The 12332-nt window shown below is 36.3% G+C and overlaps 1 pseudogene; it reads right to left on the reverse strand.

The window, feature by feature from the left end:
* Window positions 1–9626: 9626 nt before the first annotated feature.
* LOC119530533 lies at window positions 9627–11238 on the reverse strand (annotated as a pseudogene).
* Between the last annotated feature and the right edge of the window lie 1094 nt (window positions 11239–12332).

Consider the following 12332-nt stretch of genomic DNA (forward strand, 5'->3'; position numbering starts at 1 on the left):
CATCTCAATTGATGTGGGAAAACCATTTAACAAATTCTAGCACACCTTCATGGTAAATCAGTCAGCAAACTATTTATAGAAGGGAACTTCCTCAACATGAATGGGCATTTATGAAAAACCCACAGCTGAAATCATACTCAGTGGTGAAAGACAGGACGCTTTCTTCCTAAAATCAGGAACAAGACAAGATGCCCACTTTCACTACTTCTATTCAACATCATACAGGAATTTCTAGCCAGGACAAATAGGCAAGAAAAAGAAGTAAAAGACATTCAAGTGGGGAATGAAGAAGTGTAACTGCATCTATTTTAATTCTGTTTTAAAAACAGAAAATCTGTAAGAGTCCACCAAAATACTATTTACAGGTAATAAACAAATTCAAAAAACTTGCAGGATTCAAGTTCATGAAAAGGACAAAAAAAAAATAGATGTCAGACAAAAATTTTGTGCTATCAAAGGATGCTACTAAGAGAATGAACATACAGCCTTGATAATGGAAGACAATATTTGCAAAATCCCACACACACACACACATATGATAAGATCTAGTTTGAGAATATATAATGAATATAATGGCCAACAAGCAACACTAGGATGTCTACACTACTGGTACTACTAGTACTACTACTACTACTAATAAAAATAACAGAAAATAAAAAGTTTTGGTGGGGATGTGAAGAAATTAGAACCTCATGCATTGTGGGCCACTAAAATAGTGTGTAAAGTAAGGATAGTAAAATGGTGCAGCTACTGTGGAAAACTTTGATTTTTTAAATAAGAAAGTTAATATAGAACTACTGTATGACTGTGCCAGTTTGAATGTATTATGTCCCCCCAAATGCCATTATCTTTGATGTAATCTTGTGTGGGCAGATCTATCAGTATTAATTAGATTGTAATTCTTTGAGTGTTTCCACGGAGATGAGACTCATCCAACTGTGGGTATGACTCTGACTGGATAATTTCCATGGAGGTGTTGGCCCGCCCATTGGGTGGGTCTGAATTAAATTACTGGCACACTGTATAAGATCAGACAGAAGGAGCGAGCTTGCTACAGCCAAGAGAGACACTTGAAGAAAGCACAGGAGCTGCAGATGAGAGACATTTTGAAGACGGCTGTTGAAAGCAGACTCTTGCTCCAGAGAAGCTAAAAGAGGACAAATACCCCAAGTGCAACTGAGAGTGGCATTTTTTGAGGAACTGCAGCCGAGAGAGGAATGTCCTAGGAGAAAGCCATTTTGAAATCAGAACTTTGGAGCAGATGCCAGCCACGTGCCTTCTGAGCTAACAGAGCTTTTCCAGACACCATTGGCCATCCTCCAGTGAAGGTACCCGATTGCTGATGTGTTACCTTGGACACTTTATGGCCTTAAGACTGTAACTGTGTAACCAAATAAAACCCCTTTTATAAAAACCAGTCCATCTCTGGTATTTTGCATTCTGACAGCATTAGCAAACTAGAACAATGACCCAGCAATTCCACTCTAGATATATATATATTTATACAATATATTTTAAAATGGATAAACAAAGTAATAATAAAAACAAGAAGATGGCATATCAATTATATTAATACATGCTACACCATGGATGAACCTTCTAAACATAATTCCAACTTAAAGAAGCTGGATGCAAAAGGCTATATATTATATGATTCAGTTTATATGAAATATCCACAATCGGCAATGTCAGAGAGAGAGAAAGCAGATCAGTAATTACCAGGTTCTGGGGAAAGGCGAAAATGAGGAGTAATGGCTTAATGGATACAGGGTTTCCTTTGAGGTTTTAAAAAACATTCTGGAAATAGAAAGAGGTGATGGTCACTAAACATTTGTGAATGTACTAAATGCCACTGAATTGTATGTGTTAAAATGGTTCACATGGTAAATTTTGTTACATATATTTTGCCATAATAATAAATCAACATGGATGAAATAAATTTTGTAAGAATTTAAAACATTTTAAAAACTTCTAACAATATTCAGAGAGAGTAAAAATAACAGAGATAAATGCCAGAATTGATCAAGGGCAGGATGTTAGAAATACAGATATTAAAGAACAAAATAAGAGCTCTTGGAAATTAAAAACTCGATGGCAGACATATATAGCTCAATAGAAGCGTAAGAAGATGAAGAAGATATGGAAATCTCTCAGAAAATAAGAAAGTCAGAGACAGGAAAGGACGAGAAAGGTAAAGAAACTAGCAGCATCACCTAGGATTTGATACGAGAAAAATAACTGCAATGAGAGTGTTAAATAATTTGAATTACTAGTACATAGCACACCAAGCAAAACAAAACAAAAAAAGTAAGTTAACTGCAGGGCAAACAAAAATCAAAATGTTGTGCAGGAAAAGGAAATGGAAAATATTTCATGGCTCAGGTGTGAATAGCAATTGCATAGTGACAATAATGTAACATATGGAATGCTGATTCAATCACAATTATAACACTTTTAAAAGTGTAAAGATTTGGGAATTGTACAATTTGACTGGGAGTGCTAAGTCCTTATCTTATATCATTGGAATTCTATAAATAAGGCATAATACTTTAAAAGGCATTTTATTTAGAGTCCTATAAATAAAAATCAAAATAATCAGAAGAGTTGCAAGTAGTTGTTAATGACTGAATTAAAGTTTTAGGAAGATCCTCTTGGTTTCGCCATTTATAAATTACTGTCCATTTTTGCACTTTTGTGAGATATATACCTGGCACCTCCCTCAGACTATGAATAAAAATGAAATTGGGAACCAGCCACAGTATGCCAAGCCCTAACCAACAATAGTCCCAAAATAACTAGGTCCCTACCTGAATAACAAATGGTGGAACTGTAACCCATAACATTCTTTGGAATTTGCTCTATAGCTACTGATTAAATTGTACTTTGAAAGGTATCACCTTTTTATGTATATCTTATATTTCACAATATGGAAAGAAATGAAACTGTGGAACTGTAACCCATAACATTCTTTGAAATTACCTGTATAACTATTTGTTAATTTGTACTTTGAAAGTTATCACCTTTCTGTATATACATTATATTTCACAATAAGGAAATAACTGGAATTGTGGAACTGTAACATATAATGTTCTTTGAAATTTGCTAATTACTTGTTAAATTGTACGTTGAAAGTTATCACTGTTACGTGTATGTTAAATTTCACAATAAAAAATGTATTTTAAAAAAAAGAAATTGGGGCCATTGAGGTCTCATTTTGAACTATTAATTATTTTTACAAAGGGCCCGGAGTTCTGCTTTATATCTGCTCCAGAAAAACTGCCTTGATTTCTTGCACTCCTGCCTCCTTGCCCTGCACCAGGCTGCTGCCCTGTAGCTAAGGTCTGAAGACCTCTATTTGCTGGGCACACTTCTCTATGAGCTTCAAAGATGGAACATTTTCATTTCCAGTTCCTCAAGACCACAAAGTTATGATTTTTAACATTCTTGCAAGTTCAGGGGGAACAAGCATACATAAAACCTACCTTACATTATATGTAGTAAGAATGTCAGGCTCATCTGACCCCAAAATTATAGTTTTAACTTCTGGGCTACATCATTTTCCTTGTTCTTATTAGGACAAGTGGCGAAGGATGAAACTGTGGTCCTCTCACAGACACTTTGTAGAAAATAGTCCAGGACCCATATTTAGCTATCAAAAAAAAAAAAAAAATATATATATATATATATATATGTTACTGTCATTTGTAAAGCTCTAGGCAATTTTCATTACTGGAGAAGTGTAGGAGCCTTCTGAAAGAACCAGCAGGCCCCTCTTCTGACCTCAAGAATCAGCCCAGCTCTCTATTGAAGGGGAGGGAGGAAACTCTAAGAGCTGAAAAGGAATCTCGGTCATGGAATTCATCTTATGGCTGGTTATATTATGTATTTGGAAGTAAAAGAGGTTCTGAAAATGAGCATATCCTATTCCTTAATAGCAGTTTTACCGACTTACACTATTTGCCTAGTTCTATATATTATTACATAAAATGATTTAGAATCATGGCAATTGTAAATGTTACGATTGAAAAGGCTCTTAGTTATCCTCTAAGCCTGAACCTTTACTTGAAAAATAAGAAAGCTGAGGCCCAGATTGATGAAGGCTTTCCCCCAAAGGCACACAGTATCAGACTCTGGGTTCTCAGCTATTTGTTCTTTGCACTATCTCATTTTTAATCCTTTATGTTTATAGTGTCCACAAGCTTACAAAGTGCTTTCCAATTTATCTTATCTACTTATATTTTAGTAATTATTATAGAAATAAATGATTGCTATTCTTGTGCACAATGCCTATTTACTTATAAAAGTGTGAAAGATTATTGTCCCTACAATGTGTAAAGTATTTTGTCAAAGCAGAACAATATTCCTGCTAAACTGCTTTGCAATTGAACTGCTCGAAAGTGGTAATGTGACTTTAGAAGTAAGTGAATCTTATCTGTATCATAACTTGTAAAATTGTTTTGGAAGTTTAAAACTCCCCTTTGAATAGCAATGATGTCTAGGCTAGTGAAGATTGAATTGCAGCATTAAAAATTGTAAGTGGTTTCCAGTCCTTGGAGGCTGAGCTATGGTTTGCCAGTTGCAGATGGGTATAGCTATCTTTACTATATCCTGAAGACCTTAAAGGAAATGTAATGATTTGAAGACTATTAAAATTATTTTTGTTATTTTAGCATAACACTGTTTAGGTCACTTTCTTATCCTAGTTCCACCTGCACTGTTTTTCTTCCTGTATTATATGGAATGAAGTGGGAAAAAACCCAATATGACACATTTATTCAAGAAGCGCAATATTTTAAGAAATGGTCAGCCTTTTCTATTTCTTTGATATAAACTCCATCAAAAGTACACTTTTAAAGATAGTAGGCACATTCATAAATGGATATATTCAATTTTGGCAGTGAGTTTCTATTGAGCCAGGTATTATCTGTAAATGCTGTAGTTTAGCTCAATAGGTATATTCCACACCTTCAATCCCTGTGCTGCTCTGAAAAATGCTAGAATAATGGAAGCACCCTTTAGCTGGTAAGCCTCTGCTCAGTGTGGGATCAGAAAGGGAAAGGATTTAAATGCGGTTTCTTTAAGCTCTCTTTTCCTACCTACTTTCAGTTACTTTAACTGAAGTAATTCTAGATATTTTAGAGGAATGATTACACATTTTATTTTCCTGTAGATATTCCAACAGACCAAACCTTTTATATGACTCACATTCTCATAAGAATGGAATTATAGGTTTCAGTTTTTACAAACATTCCATTGTTTTTGTTGCCATTAAATATGCCTGGAAGTGTGTGCCATATTGAATGATACTATTTTTAACATTAAAGCCTCAAGTATTGAAACTCCAGATGAATCTGAACCTAGTGTGCTTGTATTATTTCATTCACGATAAACCTTGAAACAAAACAACCTTGAACTACTCTACAGTAGAGTGCTTTGTGTTCAACAAAATTAGTTGAGACATGTTAGGATGTTTTGTCTAAAATTTCCATTGTATGCTCTTGCTTCCTTAGGGAAAGTCCTGCTTACTAGTACTTTGAAAATTAAAGGAAAAGGAACATCTCAAAAAGAAAAAAAGGAAAAACTCACCTTGTTACTATTCTCCATATTTTCAGTCATACCTTCAAGTATGGCTTTTATGAAAATGATTCCCACATCAGTACCTCCAACTCTGAATTAAGTTGCTACTGAGCTAGCTAGCAAGATGTTTAAAAATCCCTTCTGCTTTACTTGCCTCAAGCCCACTTCTCTCCACCAAATCATCTTTTTTTTTTTTTCAGTTTAATCCCCTGACTGTCAACAGCATTACCATTTTCTAGGTCATCCAAGATTAAAATTTGGAGGTTTCTTTTGCTTTTCCTCTCCTTGTCAAGCAATCTCTCCCCATCCTGACATAAAAATAAGTTCTATCTATTTGAGCTACTTTTATGCCTCATATCCATTTCCCACCATTGTGATTATCTCCTTACCCTTCTAAATGGTTGTACATAGCACCTTCTTACCATGTATCTTTCACTTACACAGCTTTAAGGGAAATGTTAGGGGCCAACCATTACCAAATGAATTATCCCAGTATTTTTTAAACAAATATTTATGACAGGTCCTCAGTTTACCATGCAAATATGACCTTCTCTTTATCCTGAGTACTGTCTATCCACACTTGACTCCATATTTCAAAATCTCTCAAAATTCTATCCAAGTTCAAAGACAAGCTAATATATCTCTTCCTTACACAAAACTACCTTAACTTTCCCCTAGGAAAGTAAACTCTATTTCTTTCAACTTCTAAGCAGTATTTTTCTAGCTTCCTGGAAAACGTAACTGAATCTGCTTAGTTATGCCTCTAAATACAAATATTATCCTCTCTGTAAGACTAACAGTCCCATGAGGGAAAAGACCATGCCTCATTTAATACTTAGGATTCAGCAATCTCTCTGTCATTGTCATCATCATCATCATCACCTATCATCTCTCTAATACCTATCTATTCATAGTCTATCTTTTCATCTTTCCCAACTTTATTGGAGGTTAATTAAAGTACAACAAACTGCACATATTTAAAGTGTAAAATTTGATATTTTAACATATGTATATACACACACAAGAGCATCACAAGAATAAAGTTAAAGAACATTTCCAGGACCCCCCAAAATTTCTTTGTGCAGCTTTGTACTCCTTTCCTTCCTCCACCTTCATCTTCAGGCAGCCACTAATGTGCTTTCAGTCACTATATATTAGATCGTATTTAGTGAAATTTTATAAATAAAAATCATGAGATAGGTGTTACAGAAAGCTCATTTTGGCAGAACCTTAGGGAATAGACTGAGGGAGGGTGAAAGCCATTAGGGGACAATTGGGATTGTTAGGGTGGGAGATGCTGAGTGCCTACATCTGATGAGTAACAATGGATGTCTCAATTTCATGCTCTTTCATTGTATGATTGAAATCTATATAAAGTATGTAACTAAGAAAATGCATATAAAAATTGCCTGAAAATTATCAACACATTTTTTGGTTATACTCTGATATATCATAAACTGTAATACCTTAGTGAAAAAAAGGTATTTTTTTTTACTTCTCTATGTATGTAATACTGAATAGTACCATGTTCAGATAGTTTATAATATTTTTATATATTTAATAATAAACATCCAATTTTATTCACCTAAAAGTACCCAAGGCTAAGTCTCACCTTATACAAAACTACAGAATGTTAAAAACCAGAATAGGAGGAAACAGAAGGGAAGAAGAGAATACACATATATTGTACAAATTGAGAAATTCAATCTGAAATGAGGAGAAGCTTTTAGGAGCTGAAAAAAGAATCCCAAAGCATAAATAATTATCAGGAGCTACTGCCAAAGACAATCTGACAGGGCTTATGCTGATTTTCTCAGTAGCCAGTTTTTAGGAGGTGAACATAGCGTAAATATCCAAACATACAGATAGAGGAAACCAAGCTAATTCACACATGGAAATAATGCAGAAAGCCTTTGTATCACACTACTGCAGTGTACAATGCAGAGAGAATTGAAATGGATATTGTTCTGGTTTGCTAATGCTGCCATTATGCAAAATACCACAAATGGATTGGCTTTTATAAAGGGGGTTTATGTGGTTATAAAGTTGCAGTCCTAAGGCCATAAAAGTGTCCAAACTAAGGCATCAACAATAGGGTACATTCACTGAAGAAAGGCTGTTGGCATCCCAAAACCCTCTGTTAGCTGGAAAGTCACATGGCTGGTGTCTGCTCCAGGGTTCTGGTTTCAAAATGGCTTTCTCCAAAATGTCTCTAGGCTTGTCTCTCTTAGCGTCTCCAAAGCAAATTCTGGGCTAACATTTCCAAAGTATTAGCAAGCATCTGAGCCTGTGTGGCTCTTTTTAAGTGACTCCAATAAACTAATCCAGACCCATGCTAGGCCACTACTCCATAGATATAATCTAATCAAAATTATCACCTACATTTGGGTGAGTCACATCTCCATGGAAACAACCTAATCCAAATATCCCACAAGATTGGATTAAAAGATCATGGCTTTTTCTTGGGAGACATAATATATCCAAACCAGCACAGGTATGATGTTTGTAAAACAAAAATATGTCTAGTGAGACACCAAGCAGTCTCTACTACTGGTGTAACTGACAGGAAATTCACAAAATGGGCATTTGAATAAAAAGTAGTGGCATCCAAAAATACAGACATTTTTCCAACTGCCTCAGAGAAAATGCTGTCACTCAACCACTGAATATATTCATTATAAAAGATAGAATAGAAGAAAGAAGTAATACTTATGTATTCTACTTTGATTTCTACCCTAAATTCCAAAAGATAACCAACTTGTTCACCTACCTCTAGGTGCTTCTACCAGCTGATGTGGATTTCACAATACAAGCAAGCACAGTGTTTAAACTCTTCTGTGAAAATACTGAGAAAATGACAACCCAGGTTAAGCACATTTGGTCAGGTAAAAGCATTGCTCCAAGAAACTAGTGAGCCCTTTCCACACCTGGTTTATTTATTCTGGATTTTCAGAGAACTTCAAACATCTAATGTATACATCTGTTCAATTTGCTACTCTTTATGTAAAGAACAACAAAATCAAAAAAAAAAAAAATGCTAAGCAAACTTGCACAGAAAGGAAGTGACTGAAAACATGTAGTAAGAAAAACAAGCACAGATACAGGAAGGGAAAATGCAATGACTGATGGGAGGGACAGATATCCAACCACAAACAACGAGAAAAAATTTACCTTGATCTTTGATTTGAACTGTGTTGTTGCTGCTTTGATTTTAGACAATTTTGCTTTAGTCCTTGTATAGATTCCCCACCCCATTAAAAAAGAAGCTTGTTCAGAGACACCTTGATTTGTTTCCATCTCTGGAAGCCAGCACAGGTAAAGCAATACAAACTATTGACGATTCTTTGCTGGAGACAGATGAAACTAGCTATCTTCAAAAACCATGACTGAGAGTGAACCAATACTGGAGGGAAACATGAAATGAAAGGAAAACAAGAAAAGACCCTGAACCTCTTGCAACCCAGCTTCTTGAGCAAAATATGGTATAGTAGGAAGGACCATGTTATTTTTCTTCCCTTTCTGAAAATTTCAAGCACTTTGTTTTACTGCCCATCCTTGCAGACAACATGCAAATATAGGAAATATCAATGAGAGGGTATGTTTAAAAATGGAAGAATAGAATATACAGAAGTTTCACCGGGATACTGGTAACAAAATTGCAGATGAAAACAAGTCACTCAAGGATATGTACTGAGGACAAAAGGTGAACAGGATAGGAAATGACAGGTCTAAGTGATGCTGGGTTAGATAAGCAAAACATAGGTATCTTTTCTCCAGCAATATAAGTAAACATTAGTGTTTCAATGAGTCAAAACTCCTATTTGAGGTCTTCACAAATCCTCATTCCTGCGAGCCTGTTTGGACTTATGTTTGAAAGGGAAAGGACATAATTCTTCCATAATTCACTACTTCATTCAAACATAAAATTTACTCCTTCCACCTCCTGGGTGGGAGGCAGAGGCCTTTGTTTTAAATTAAGGTCAATCTCAAATGACTGACCACAGTGTCCAGAGGCCACATGCTGGCAAAACGGGGGAGAATGAGGAGCTTCAGGGTCTTCCTGACAGTTCTGAGATCACTCCCCCTGCTGTCAACTGCTGGCTGAGTTCTGCCTGCACTTTACCCTTTGCTGATCCTTCCAGATGTAGACCTCTGCCCTCTTTCTAGAGTTTCTGTTTAAATGGAGAATCTTTTCCTTTACCTTTTGATCCTTTAGGCCGGCCAGCTTGCTTCTTCCTGGATTTGCCAGCCCCCTTCACACCCAGTAGTGGATGGACTTCATCATTTGGTACTCCTTGAAGCTCCATATTGGTTGTTTTGGGTTTTTTTAGGCAGCTGGGACCCATCTGCTGAAGACTGCCTCTTCTTTCCTGAACTAGCCCTTTCATCCATCAAGGAGGTGTGGACTGTATCTGGTGGGGGGCCATAAAGATTTTCTTCTGGGTCTTGTACCTCAGGGGCAATGGGTAAATATAACAAAGATTTTGAAGCATCCAGCTCTTCATCACTGCCACAAAAGGCAGCAGTAGGAACCACATTGGTGACATCCACTTCCTCATCCTCTGCAGCATCAGCCCATCTGCTCAGGCTCACTCTTATCTTCATCTTCAATATCAAACTCAGATTCCCTTTCCTCATATTCCATATTTTCATTCAACTTTTGAAGTCTGGTGCAAATGCACTCCAATTTTCTACTTGATTTTGTGCCCAGATAGATACCACAACACTAGAAATGGATGCTATGATGGGTCAAACAGAATGCCTAGCTACATCCAAGAGGAGTTCTCCTCTAGTGCCATGGAGGATCTTCACCAGGTTCCCAATGCTCTTCACAGGGCATGTGCCAGGCTGAACCTGCCACTGTGTATTCCCCATCCCCAGAGAAACAGCACTTCTTCCACGGGGTCCTATTCACCAAGTCCTGCAATTTTTGCATGGGTTCATGTTCTCCATCTCTTCCACAGGTTAAATTTCTCTGCCACTATAAACTCTGATTATTCTATTTGCTGTGTTAATTAAAAAGCAACTTCCCTTCTGGGCAAATGCTATTGACTTAATGGCCATGGCGTTGCTGGTTCCAGTAGTTACTCTGAAGGAAGATTCCTGAGAATCTGTTTTTAGTACCCAATCTTGCCTTTTGCATTTCCTGTATAGATATATTCCCCTTGCCTATTCAAAAGATGCAACCATGTTCAAATTGGAGTCATCGTCTACCAGCAGAACAACTAGAACCAGCTTGGAATCTGAAAGGGTCAACATGACAGGAGCAGATTTCATGGGACACATGAGTTCCTTCTTCTGATTTCATGGATGATACTGGACTTTTAAGACGGGTGAAGGGAATTGAAACCTCTGGTCACAGTTGCCTGAAAGAACATCCCACTGTGAAACTATGTTATCAGTGGAAGCACTCACGAGCCTGTTGCCATCTGGACTCCAGCATAAAGAACAGACTGGATGGATGTGTGCACTTATTATTTTAGCAACACTTCTTGTCAAGAAATCCCAGCTAAAAATCCAGCCATCATTGCAGCCGACTGCAAGCAATGTGTGCCACCTATTATTAAAGGTGCAAGTCAGAGCCACGCTGATACAATCCAAAGCTCAATCAGCTTCCTCTGGATAGTTCTGCAGAAAGGACTCCAACAACTCGAGGTTCATCCCTGCGGACTCAGGTGGCCTGCTCCAGCAGGAATGCCTGCTTCCTCCTGCTTCCAAGGCCTGCTTCTAAGTGGAGGACACAGTGAATCTATAATATATTTTTTTATGAGGAGGACAAGAGTCATGATGAAAGACAATTACTAGGATACAGTGTGTCTCCTGAACATTTTATCTCTTTGACTGATTTCATAATATTAAATGCATCTGTCCAAGCAAATGAGACAAAATAAATTATCATGGAAAGAATCAATTAATTTTGTTTGCTCTAAAATACCACCAGCTATTTCATGGTCCGCATGTCATTTTATAATTAACTAAAGATCACAACCAATTCCAAGCAAATGCTAGATTATAAACAATTGATGATATATTAGCATTCTTAAAATTAAAATTTGCCTGTATATCATCATGCATAGAGATAGAACTCTTTACATGTTTGTAATCAATGCTTATTCATTTGGCTTTTAGAAAATGAAGGCCTTGGATATTATTTAAACAGGGTAATATTGCTTGTAAAATGTCAAATTGTAATATCATTAGGATAAAATTATGATTGCTTCTATAGTAAAGATAATATTTTTGAATACTTACCTACTTAGTCATCCTAACAGCTTTCCTTGCATTACATAATTTTACTGATGACGAAATTGACATAAATAACTTATAAAGGTAATGCAGCATGTACATTTGCGATAATGGCATTTGAATGCACATAGGTCTGATTTCAAAACCCAATTTCGTAAAAACCACGGGGTAAGACTTTTAGACTTTTATATTTGAAGGATATTATGTATTATTATTATAAAAATGTTACATCAGACCCCTGATTTTGAGCTGAAAGGAGAATTTTAGATGACGTAATATAACACCTGTTTGCTCATGTTTTAATTTGTAATATAATACAAACTACAAAAGAAGGTTTATATTTGGTGAAGCTGAAGTAATCTTAGTGTTGTTATGTGGAGCCATATTTGGGCTTTTGGAGGTCCTGAATCCAGATTTGAGAGGTATGGCTCAAAGATAGAGCCCTCAGAGTTAACCAGTAGAAAGAAACTTTTTTTTCCTCCTTATTATATCATTTTAATTTTCTTATT

Source organism: Choloepus didactylus, chromosome 3 (genome assembly GCF_015220235.1).
Source record: "Choloepus didactylus isolate mChoDid1 chromosome 3, mChoDid1.pri, whole genome shotgun sequence".
Lineage (NCBI taxonomy): Eukaryota > Metazoa > Chordata > Mammalia > Pilosa > Megalonychidae > Choloepus > Choloepus didactylus.